This window comes from Amia ocellicauda, chromosome 2 (genome assembly GCF_036373705.1).
Source record: "Amia ocellicauda isolate fAmiCal2 chromosome 2, fAmiCal2.hap1, whole genome shotgun sequence".
In the NCBI taxonomy this organism is placed as follows: domain Eukaryota; kingdom Metazoa; phylum Chordata; class Actinopteri; order Amiiformes; family Amiidae; genus Amia; species Amia ocellicauda.
This window is the reverse complement of record NC_089851.1, coordinates 60289487-60299203: the sequence shown is the minus strand read 5'-3', so window position 1 is coordinate 60299203 and position 9717 is coordinate 60289487. Positions and strand designations below refer to the sequence as shown.

General features: G+C 44.3%; 2 non-coding genes across 2 annotated transcripts; both read right to left on the bottom strand.

The window, feature by feature from the left end:
- Nucleotides 1–750: 750 nt before the first annotated feature.
- trnan-guu (transfer RNA asparagine (anticodon GUU)) lies at nt 751–824 on the bottom strand. Its single transcript has one exon. It is a non-coding gene; the product is annotated as a tRNA-Asn (tRNA).
- A 3933-nt stretch (nt 825–4757) lies between these two features.
- Nucleotides 4758–4831, bottom strand: trnan-guu (transfer RNA asparagine (anticodon GUU)). The gene has a single exon. It is a non-coding gene; the product is annotated as a tRNA-Asn (tRNA).
- Between the last annotated feature and the right edge of the window lie 4886 nt (nt 4832–9717).

Here is a 9717-nt window from a genome sequence, read left to right as displayed (position 1 = left end):
ACTATGCTACTGACCATTGGGGGACCGATAGCAAGCAAGAGAGTTAGATATCGAGAGTCATAGATAGATAGATAGATAGATAGATGGATGGATGGATGGACGGGAAGGCAAGCATCTGATTGACACTGGTTCTTGATCTGCTGTTATGCTACTATGCTACTGACCATTGGGGGAGCGATAGCAAGCAAGAGAGTTAGATATCGAGAGTCATAGATAGATAGATAGATGGATGGATGGACGGCAAGGCAAGCATCTGATTGACAGTGGTCCGTGATCTGCTGTTATGCTACTATGCTACTGACCTAACGTCCAATTCCCATTGCCGCCCCTAGACAGTCGCAACAGGGAGCTTGTTGCTCCCGTCAACCTTACGTTTTCACCTCTGTGTGCTTCCTTTGTTGCAGCCTGCATCCAGATTTTGTTTTGTTTTGTTTTGTTTTGTTTTGTTTTGTTTTGTTTTGTTGTTTTGTTCCTTACGCCTGAGTGTAGGCACTGGGGAATGGGAGAGTCCTGGCACCGTGGCTTAATTGGTCAAAGCACCTGTCTCGTAAACAGGAAACCCTGGGTACGACTCCTAGCAGTGCCTTGGTTTATGTTGGCCTAGGCAATGGAAAGGAAGTTTCTAAACGCTCAATACATTTTTGCAAGATGGCCGTCCGCAGCAAGCAGCTTAAGGTTACTGTAGCCGCAGTCTGGCAAGCTGACCGCCAGAAGTAGAAACAATAACAAGGGGCGGGGGGAAAAGTGGGCCGTCCCTGGGTGGATTCGAACCACCATCCTTTTGGTTAACAGCCAAACGCGCTGACCGATTGCGCCACAGAGACAGACAGAGGTGCTTTGGTTGCTGCAGTTGTGCAGTTCCTTCACAGTTGCCAAAAATCATTTCCAGCACACGATTTTCTTTGTCGTTGAATGCAACATACGTGACCATTGGGGGAGCGATAGCAAGCAAGAGAGTTAGATATCGAGAGTCATAGATAGATAGATAGATAGATGGATGGATGGACGGCAAGGCAAGCATCTGATTGACAGTGGTCCGTGATCTGCTGTTATGCTACTATGCTACTGACCATTGGGGGAGCGATAGCAAGCAAGAGAGTTAGATATCAAGAGTCATAGATAGATAGATAGATAGATGGATGGACGGCAAGGCAAGCATCTGATTGACAGTGGTCCGTGATTTGCTACAATGCTACTGACCATTGGGGGAGCGATAGCAAGCAAGAGAGTTAGATATCGAGAGTCTTAGATAGATAGATAGATAGATGGATGGATGGACGGCAAGGCAAGCATCTGATTGACAGTGGTCCGTGATCTTCTGTTATGCTACTATGGTACTGACCATTGGGGGAGCGATAGCAAGCAAGAGAGTTAGATATCGAGAGTCATAGATAGATAGATAGATGGATGGATGGATGGACGGCAAGGCAAGCATCTGATTGACAGTGGTCCGTGATCTGCTGTTATGCTACAATGCTACTGACCATTGGGGGAGCGATAGCAAGCAAGAGAGTTAGATATCGAGAGTCATAGATAGATGGATGGATGGATGGACGGCAAGGCAAACATCTGATTGACAGTGGTCCGTGATCTGCTGTTATGCTACTATGCTACTGACCATTGGGGGAGCGATAGCAAGCAAGAGAGTTAGATATCGAGAGTCATAGATAGATAGATAGATAGATGGATGGATGGATGGACGGCAAGGCAAGCATATGATTGACAGTGGTCCGTGATCTGATGTTATGCTACTATGCTACTGACCATTGGGGGAGCGATAGCAAGCAAGAGAGTTAGATATCGAGAGTCATAGATAGATAGATAGATGGATGGATGGATGGACGGCAAGGCAAGCATCTGATTGATAGTGGTCCGTGATCTGCTGTTATGCTACTATGCTACTGACCATTGGGGGAGCGATAGCAAGCAAGAGAGTTAGATATCGAGAGTCATAGATAGATAGATAGATAGATAGATAGATGGATGGATGGATGGACGGCAAGGCAAGGCAAGCATCTGATTGACAGTGGTCCGTGATCTGCTGTTATGCTACTATGCTACTGACCATTGAAGGAGCGATAGCAAGCAAGAGAGTTAGATATCGAGAGTCATAGATAGATAGATGGACGGCAAGGCAAGCATCTGATTGACAGTGGTCCGTGATCTGCTGTTATGCTACTATGCTACTGACCATTGGGGGAGCGATAGCAAGCAAGAGAGTTAGATATCGAGAGACATAGATACATAGAAAGATAGATGGATGGATGGATGGACGGCAAGGCAAGCATCTGATTGACAGTGGTCTGTGATCTGCTGTTATGCTACTATGCTACTGACCATTGGGGGAGCGATAGCAAGCAAGAGAGTTAGATATCGAGAGTCATAGATAGATGGATGGATGGATGGACGGCAAGGCAAGCATCTGATTGACAGTGGTCCATGATCTGCTGTTATGCTACAATTCTACTGACCATTGGGGGAGCGATAGCAAGCAAGAGAGTTAGATATCGAGAGTCATAGATAGATAGATAGATAGATGGATGGATGGACGGCAAGGCAAGCATCTGATTGACAGTGGTCCGTGATCTGCTGTTATGCTACTATGCTACTGACCATTGGGGGAGTGATAGCAAGCAAGAGAGTTAGATATCGAGAAACATAGACAGAAAGATAGATAGATGGATGGATGGATGGACGGCAAGGCAAGCATCTGATTGACAGTGGTCCGTGATCTGCTGTTATGCTACTATGCTATTGACCATTGGGGGAGCGATAGCAAGCAAGAGAGTTAGATATCGAGAGTCATAGATAGATAGATAGATAGATGGATGGATGGACGGCAAGGCAAGCATCTGATTGACAGTGGTCCGTGATCTGCTGTTATGCTACTATGCTACTGACCATTGGGGGAGCGATAGCAAGCAAGAGAGTTAGATATCAAGAGTCATAGATAGATAGATAGATAGATGGATGGACGGCAAGGCAAGCATCTGATTGACAGTGGTCCGTGATCTGCTGTTATGCTACTATGCTACTGACCATTGGGGGAGCGATAGCAAGCAAGAGAGTTAGATATCAAGAGTCATAGATAGATAAATAGATAGATGGATGGATGGACGGCAAGGCAAGCATCTGATTGACAGTGGTCCGTGATCTGCTGTTATGCTACTATGCTACTGACCATTGGGGGAGCGTTAGCAAGCAAGAGAGTTAGATATCGAGAGACATAGATACATAGAAAGATAGATGGATGGATGGATGGACGGCAAGGCAAGCATCTGATTGACAGTGGTCTGTGATCTGCTGTTATGCAACTATGCTACTGACCATTGGGGGAGCGATAGCAAGCAAGAGAGTAAGATATCGAGAGTCATAGATAGATGGATGGATGGATGGACGGCAAGGCAAGCATCCTATTGACAGTGGTTCTTGATCTGCTGTTATGCTACTATGCTACTGACCATTGGGGGAGCGATAGCAAGCAAGAGAGTTAGATATCGAGAGTCATAGATAGATAGATAGATGGATGGATGGAAGGACGGCAAGGCAAGCATCTGATTGACAGTGGTCCGTGATCTGCTGTTATGCTACAATGCTACTGACCATTGGGGGAGCGATAGCAAGCAAGAGAGTTAGATATCGAGAGTCATAGATAGATAGATAGATAGATGGATGGATGGACGGCAAGGCAAGCATCTGATTGACAGTGGTCCGTGATCTTCTGTTATGCTACTATGCTACTGACCATTGGGGGAGCGATAGCAAGCAAGAGAGTTAGATATCGAGAGTCATAGATAGATAGATAGATAGATGGATGGATGGACGGCAAGGCAAGCATCTGATTGACAGTGGTCTGTGATCTGCTGTTATGCAACTATGCTACTGACCATTGGGGGAGCGATAGCAAGCAAGAGAGTTAGATATCGAGAGTCATAGATAGATGGATGGATGGATGGACGGCAAGGCAAGCATCTGATTGACAGTGGTCCGTGATCTGCTGTTATGCTACAATGCTACTGACCATTGGGGGAACGATAGCAAGCAAGAGAGTTAGATATCGAGAGTCATAGATAGATAGATAGATAGATGGATGGATGGATGGATGGACGGGAAGGCAAGCATCTGATTGACACTGGTTCTTGATCTGCTGTTATGCTACTATGCTACTGACCATTGGGGGAGCGATAGCAAGCAAGAGAGTTAGATATCGAGAGTCATAGATAGATAGATAGATGGATGGATGGACGGCAAGGCAAGCATCTGATTGACAGTGGTCCGTGATCTGCTGTTATGCTACTATGCTACTGACCTAACGTCCAATTCCCATTGCCGCCCCTAGACAGTCGCAACAGGGAGCTTGTTGCTCCCGTCAACCTTACGTTTTCACCTCTGTGTGCTTCCTTTGTTGCAGCCTGCATCCAGATTTTGTTTTGTTTTGTTTTGTTTTGTTTTGTTTTGTTTTGTTTTGTTGTTTTGTTCCTTACGCCTGAGTGTAGGCACTGGGGAATGGGAGAGTCCTGGCACCGTGGCTTAATTGGTCAAAGCACCTGTCTCGTAAACAGGAAACCCTGGGTACGACTCCTAGCAGTGCCTTGGTTTATGTTGGCCTAGGCAATGGAAAGGAAGTTTCTAAACGCTCAATACATTTTTGCAAGATGGCCGTCCGCAGCAAGCAGCTTAAGGTTACTGTAGCCGCAGTCTGGCAAGCTGACCGCCAGAAGTAGAAACAATAACAAGGGGCGGGGGGAAAAGTGGGCCGTCCCTGGGTGGATTCGAACCACCATCCTTTTGGTTAACAGCCAAACGCGCTGACCGATTGCGCCACAGAGACAGACAGAGGTGTTTTGGTTGCTGCAGTTGTGCAGTTCCTTCACAGTTGCCAAAAATCATTTCCAGCACACGATTTTCTTTGTCGTTGAATGCAACATACGTGACCATTGGGGGAGCGATAGCAAGCAAGAGAGTTAGATATCGAGAGTCATAGATAGATAGATAGATAGATGGATGGATGGACGGCAAGGCAAGCATCTGATTGACAGTGGTCCGTGATCTGCTGTTATGCTACTATGCTACTGACCATTGGGGGAGCGATAGCAAGCAAGAGAGTTAGATATCAAGAGTCATAGATAGATAGATAGATAGATGGATGGACGGCAAGGCAAGCATCTGATTGACAGTGGTCCGTGATTTGCTACAATGCTACTGACCATTGGGGGAGCGATAGCAAGCAAGAGAGTTAGATATCGAGAGTCTTAGATAGATAGATAGATAGATGGATGGATGGACGGCAAGGCAAGCATCTGATTGACAGTGGTCCGTGATCTTCTGTTATGCTACTATGGTACTGACCATTGGGGGAGCGATAGCAAGCAAGAGAGTTAGATATCGAGAGTCATAGATAGATAGATAGATGGATGGATGGATGGACGGCAAGGCAAGCATCTGATTGACAGTGGTCCGTGATCTGCTGTTATGCTACAATGCTACTGACCATTGGGGGAGCGATAGCAAGCAAGAGAGTTAGATATCGAGAGTCATAGATAGATGGATGGATGGATGGACGGCAAGGCAAACATCTGATTGACAGTGGTCCGTGATCTGCTGTTATGCTACTATGCTACTGACCATTGGGGGAGCGATAGCAAGCAAGAGAGTTAGATATCGAGAGTCATAGATAGATAGATAGATAGATGGATGGATGGATGGACGGCAAGGCAAGCATATGATTGACAGTGGTCCGTGATCTGATGTTATGCTACTATGCTACTGACCATTGGGGGAGCGATAGCAAGCAAGAGAGTTAGATATCGAGAGTCATAGATAGATAGATAGATGGATGGATGGATGGACGGCAAGGCAAGCATCTGATTGACAGTGGTCCGTGATCTGCTGTTATGCTACAATGCTACTGACCATTGGGGGAGCGATAGCAAGCAAGAGAGTTAGATATCGAGAGTCATAGATAGATGGATGGATGGATGGACGGCAAGGCAAACATCTGATTGACAGTGGTCTGTGATCTGCTGTTATGCTACTATGCTACTGACCATTGGGGGAGCGATAGCAAGCAAGAGAGTTAGATATCGAGAGTCATAGATAGATAGATAGATAGATGGATGGATGGATGGACGGCAAGGAAAGCACCTGATTGACAGTGGTCCGTGAAATAAACAATGTTAGAACAGTGTATGAATAACACTATAGACACTATAGAATGATAGAATAATGCTTGTGTGTATGTTTGTGTGTGTGCGTTTAAGCTTAATGACGTGGCATTCTCATATATGTAACGCCTGCTAACCTGATAATAAAATATTATATACACATGAATTATGTTTATATGTAGTTAATAAATCCATACATACAAACACCATTGTTTATCACGCGTTACATTTTTTATTCAGCACACACAAAAACCAAATAAACTAAAACAGTGAAACACCACTGATAATGTTCCTTGACATACAAACACAATAATAATAATAATAATAATAATAATAATAATAATAATAATAATAATACATTTTTTATTATCAGAATTACACAAGGATTTAACATTTTACAGATAACATCAATGTATGTATTTCTATAGCCTATATATAAACAAACAACAACCAAAATAATAATACAAAAAATAAAACCATGAGGACCCGCTTTACAGAGACAGCCATGGTAATTTCCCAAACAGCCGATGCTTTTTAGCTGGCTGGTCTCTTTGTGGTGTTTCGGGTGGGGTAGCCGTCCCCTCCATCAGAATATCAAAGTCTGGTTCAGGAGAGATAGGATTTCTCTGTATAGACTTAGAACTGTCTCTAGTAGGTGTTGTTTTCAGTTTCTCCAACACCTCCCTGTTTATTCTGTTAGACAGTACCGAACCGGGGATGTTAATCTCCGCCATCGCCATCATAAAACTGCCCCAGCCTTTGGGGGCTCTTCCTGTGGCCAGCGTGTGCGGCTGTGTGACAGCCCTAACCAGATCAATCACATGAGACCCACGAACAGGGCCCCCCTTGTACACAAATTCCCCATTCTCATTCCAGCTAGCTATAGAATTGTTGGACACCATTTCGGCATTTTTATTTTGCCTTTGTGGGATAGCGTCTAAAATATAATCGAAAACAGGCTCTGTGTGCGGTTTTTCGGCCGGGGTATCGGTGTCAGGCATCTGCAAAGTCAAAGTTGCTTTTTCAGATTCTGCCTGCCGCGTCAGCGCTTTGTCATATTCACCCAATTGAGAGCTTTGCAGAATATCTTTCATTTCACCATCCAATTTATATGTGGCTATTTTTCTGATGTCGTGTTCAACTGGAAAGTCCTCTTTAATTTGGCCCATCTGTTTCTGAGGTACTAGATACATTTTCTCAGTGAATTGCATTTTCATCTGGTCAGTAAGCCGGTAATGACGGGAATGGCAATACTTAGCAAATTACCGATAAACCCCCCAGACTGATTCAATAGATTTCTCTTTCTCTTAACAGACACTGTCTTTTTACTAAGTGTTTTTATAATGTGGCCACTTTTCTTGAGTTTCTGAAATTGTTTAGCGCTCAAGCGGATGTTTCCTTTCAGTGTATTTAGAGCGATTTCTGACACGGCCTGTACCAGGTCGCTTCCAGCGGCGCACAGAATGGCCTTGTTGCGGCTTGGCTTTAACCAGCAGCTGCAGGAGAGCCAGTTTTCTCTTCATACGCAGTGACATACTGACAGCCAGAGTCACAGACAGCAAATGTGCTCAACGCTGGAAAACCAGCGGCTTTTACTTTCTTTGTTTTTTAAACACATAAACCACCGGGATGTCAGGGGGGAAAAGACCCGTCCTTAAACGGTATTCATCAGGGGTCTTTGACATGACATCGACAAATAAGTATCCGAAATACTTCTTGGTGGCATCTTCAAAAGCTTCCAAAAAATATTGAGATTTGCCTGGATACATCTGTCGAGCTAACGTTGTACTCTGTAATTTATCTCTCGGTCTTTTGCAGTGTTCTCATCTCAAAGTGCCAGTCACGTTTGACACGTACTATCCCCGGTTGCCGCAGTGCAATGTCTTTTATTTCACCATTTGCACCAGCCTACTTATCCGCATAGTCAAGTATCAAATCTTTTAGGCTATCGAAATTAATTTTCTCACTATTAGCCACGTTTAATGTGATACCCTTTACCTTGATACAGGCTTTCCCTCCTGAGAGCTTATATCCATAGGATTTAGGTCCTGTTGCAACAAACTCTGTAATGTGCTGATCCGGAGGCAGCTCACTTGTCAATTGACCCAGATAATCTCCTAACTTGGGGTCCCACTGTCCTGGCCTGCTTACATAAATGATTGAATCAGTGTCATAATACAAACAACGACCTTGTAATGAATCCAGAAGAGAGTACAGTTCTAACCTAGCATAGGTGGTGGTGAAACTGGCAATACAAATATTTACATTTGAAAGCTGTGTGTAGTGCTCTTTTCCCCGTTTCCAGGTGACACAGGCACATAAAATCATCGTCATCGTCAATAAAATCACAAGACGAGACCTCGTGGTATGGGGCAAACACGTATTTAAATAATTCGTTGGGGTCTCTCACAATACTGGTGTTTTGTAAATCTGGTCGTTGTCCAAATTTTCCCAATAAAGAATTCAAAAACAGTTTTGAAATCTGTCTTTTGGCCGGATTCTTAGTAATGTTGTAATGGTCCAAGTGTACCCCCTCTCTGTCATGATACTCTCTGATGTAGTGTTCACGGTCTGTGTCATTTTTGCACCACTGAGGGTAGCCTGAAGCTTCTTGTTTGCCTTTTAAATGCGTTTTAATATATTCACTAAACAACGTGTTGGTCGAGTGCTTAAAGTGCCAGATCTCGTATAATTCTGCTATTCTGTAACCCTTATCTACAGCAGCCAGCAGCTCTGGCATGCACCAGACACCGGTAAGCGCTCTTTGCTCGTCGCTGTTTGTTCAGGGGGAGCCCTGCTGGGTGTCAGCGCACGTCCGACAGAGTGTAAAGAACAGTTTTTTACCAACTCTGGTCGGTAGCACAGGGAAAAACAACCTTCTAGGAGGGTAAACTTTGACTTTTGCGAGCCCAAAGTAATTTTGTAAATCTTCAAAGCCCTCGCATATTATATCCGGGTGACCAACGGGGAACAATTTTTTTTTATTTACAAACGGGTACAGACTGGTGAAATCATAGTAACGGAGTTCCTAGCCAGGTTTTGGTTGATAATACAGGGTCACTGCATTCATCCACCCACCGAATAGAGACTCCCTGGGGTCTAAAGGCGCTGGTAAATGTGATTCGGAAATAAATGCCCTAACATCCTGGTCTTCATTCAGCATTGTCTTCCATTTGTGTTCCCACATCACTTTAACATCAAACCCTTGTAATTTTAAGAATTCGGTTTTATACATTGTCTTTTGATATAGCCAGCCGAATGTTGTTTTTGTCACACTGTTAACGTCATTTTCGCTATAACAGGTATCGTAACCATGAAAAAAACATCCATGGTACTCAAAAGCAGTGTACACACCGTTTATTACTGCAAAACCATCTAGATAGTACGGGCCAAATTTATGCTCACCACCCAGCTTTAGTGCGTGTTGTATACTGATGTTGTCTGTGTGTTCAGTATACATGAGCCACTGAATAGCGGGGGTCGAGAACCGCTTTTTCTGGTTGTGATAATTGTCGTGCGGGACTAATGCTATGGACTGCGGTCTGAGAAACAT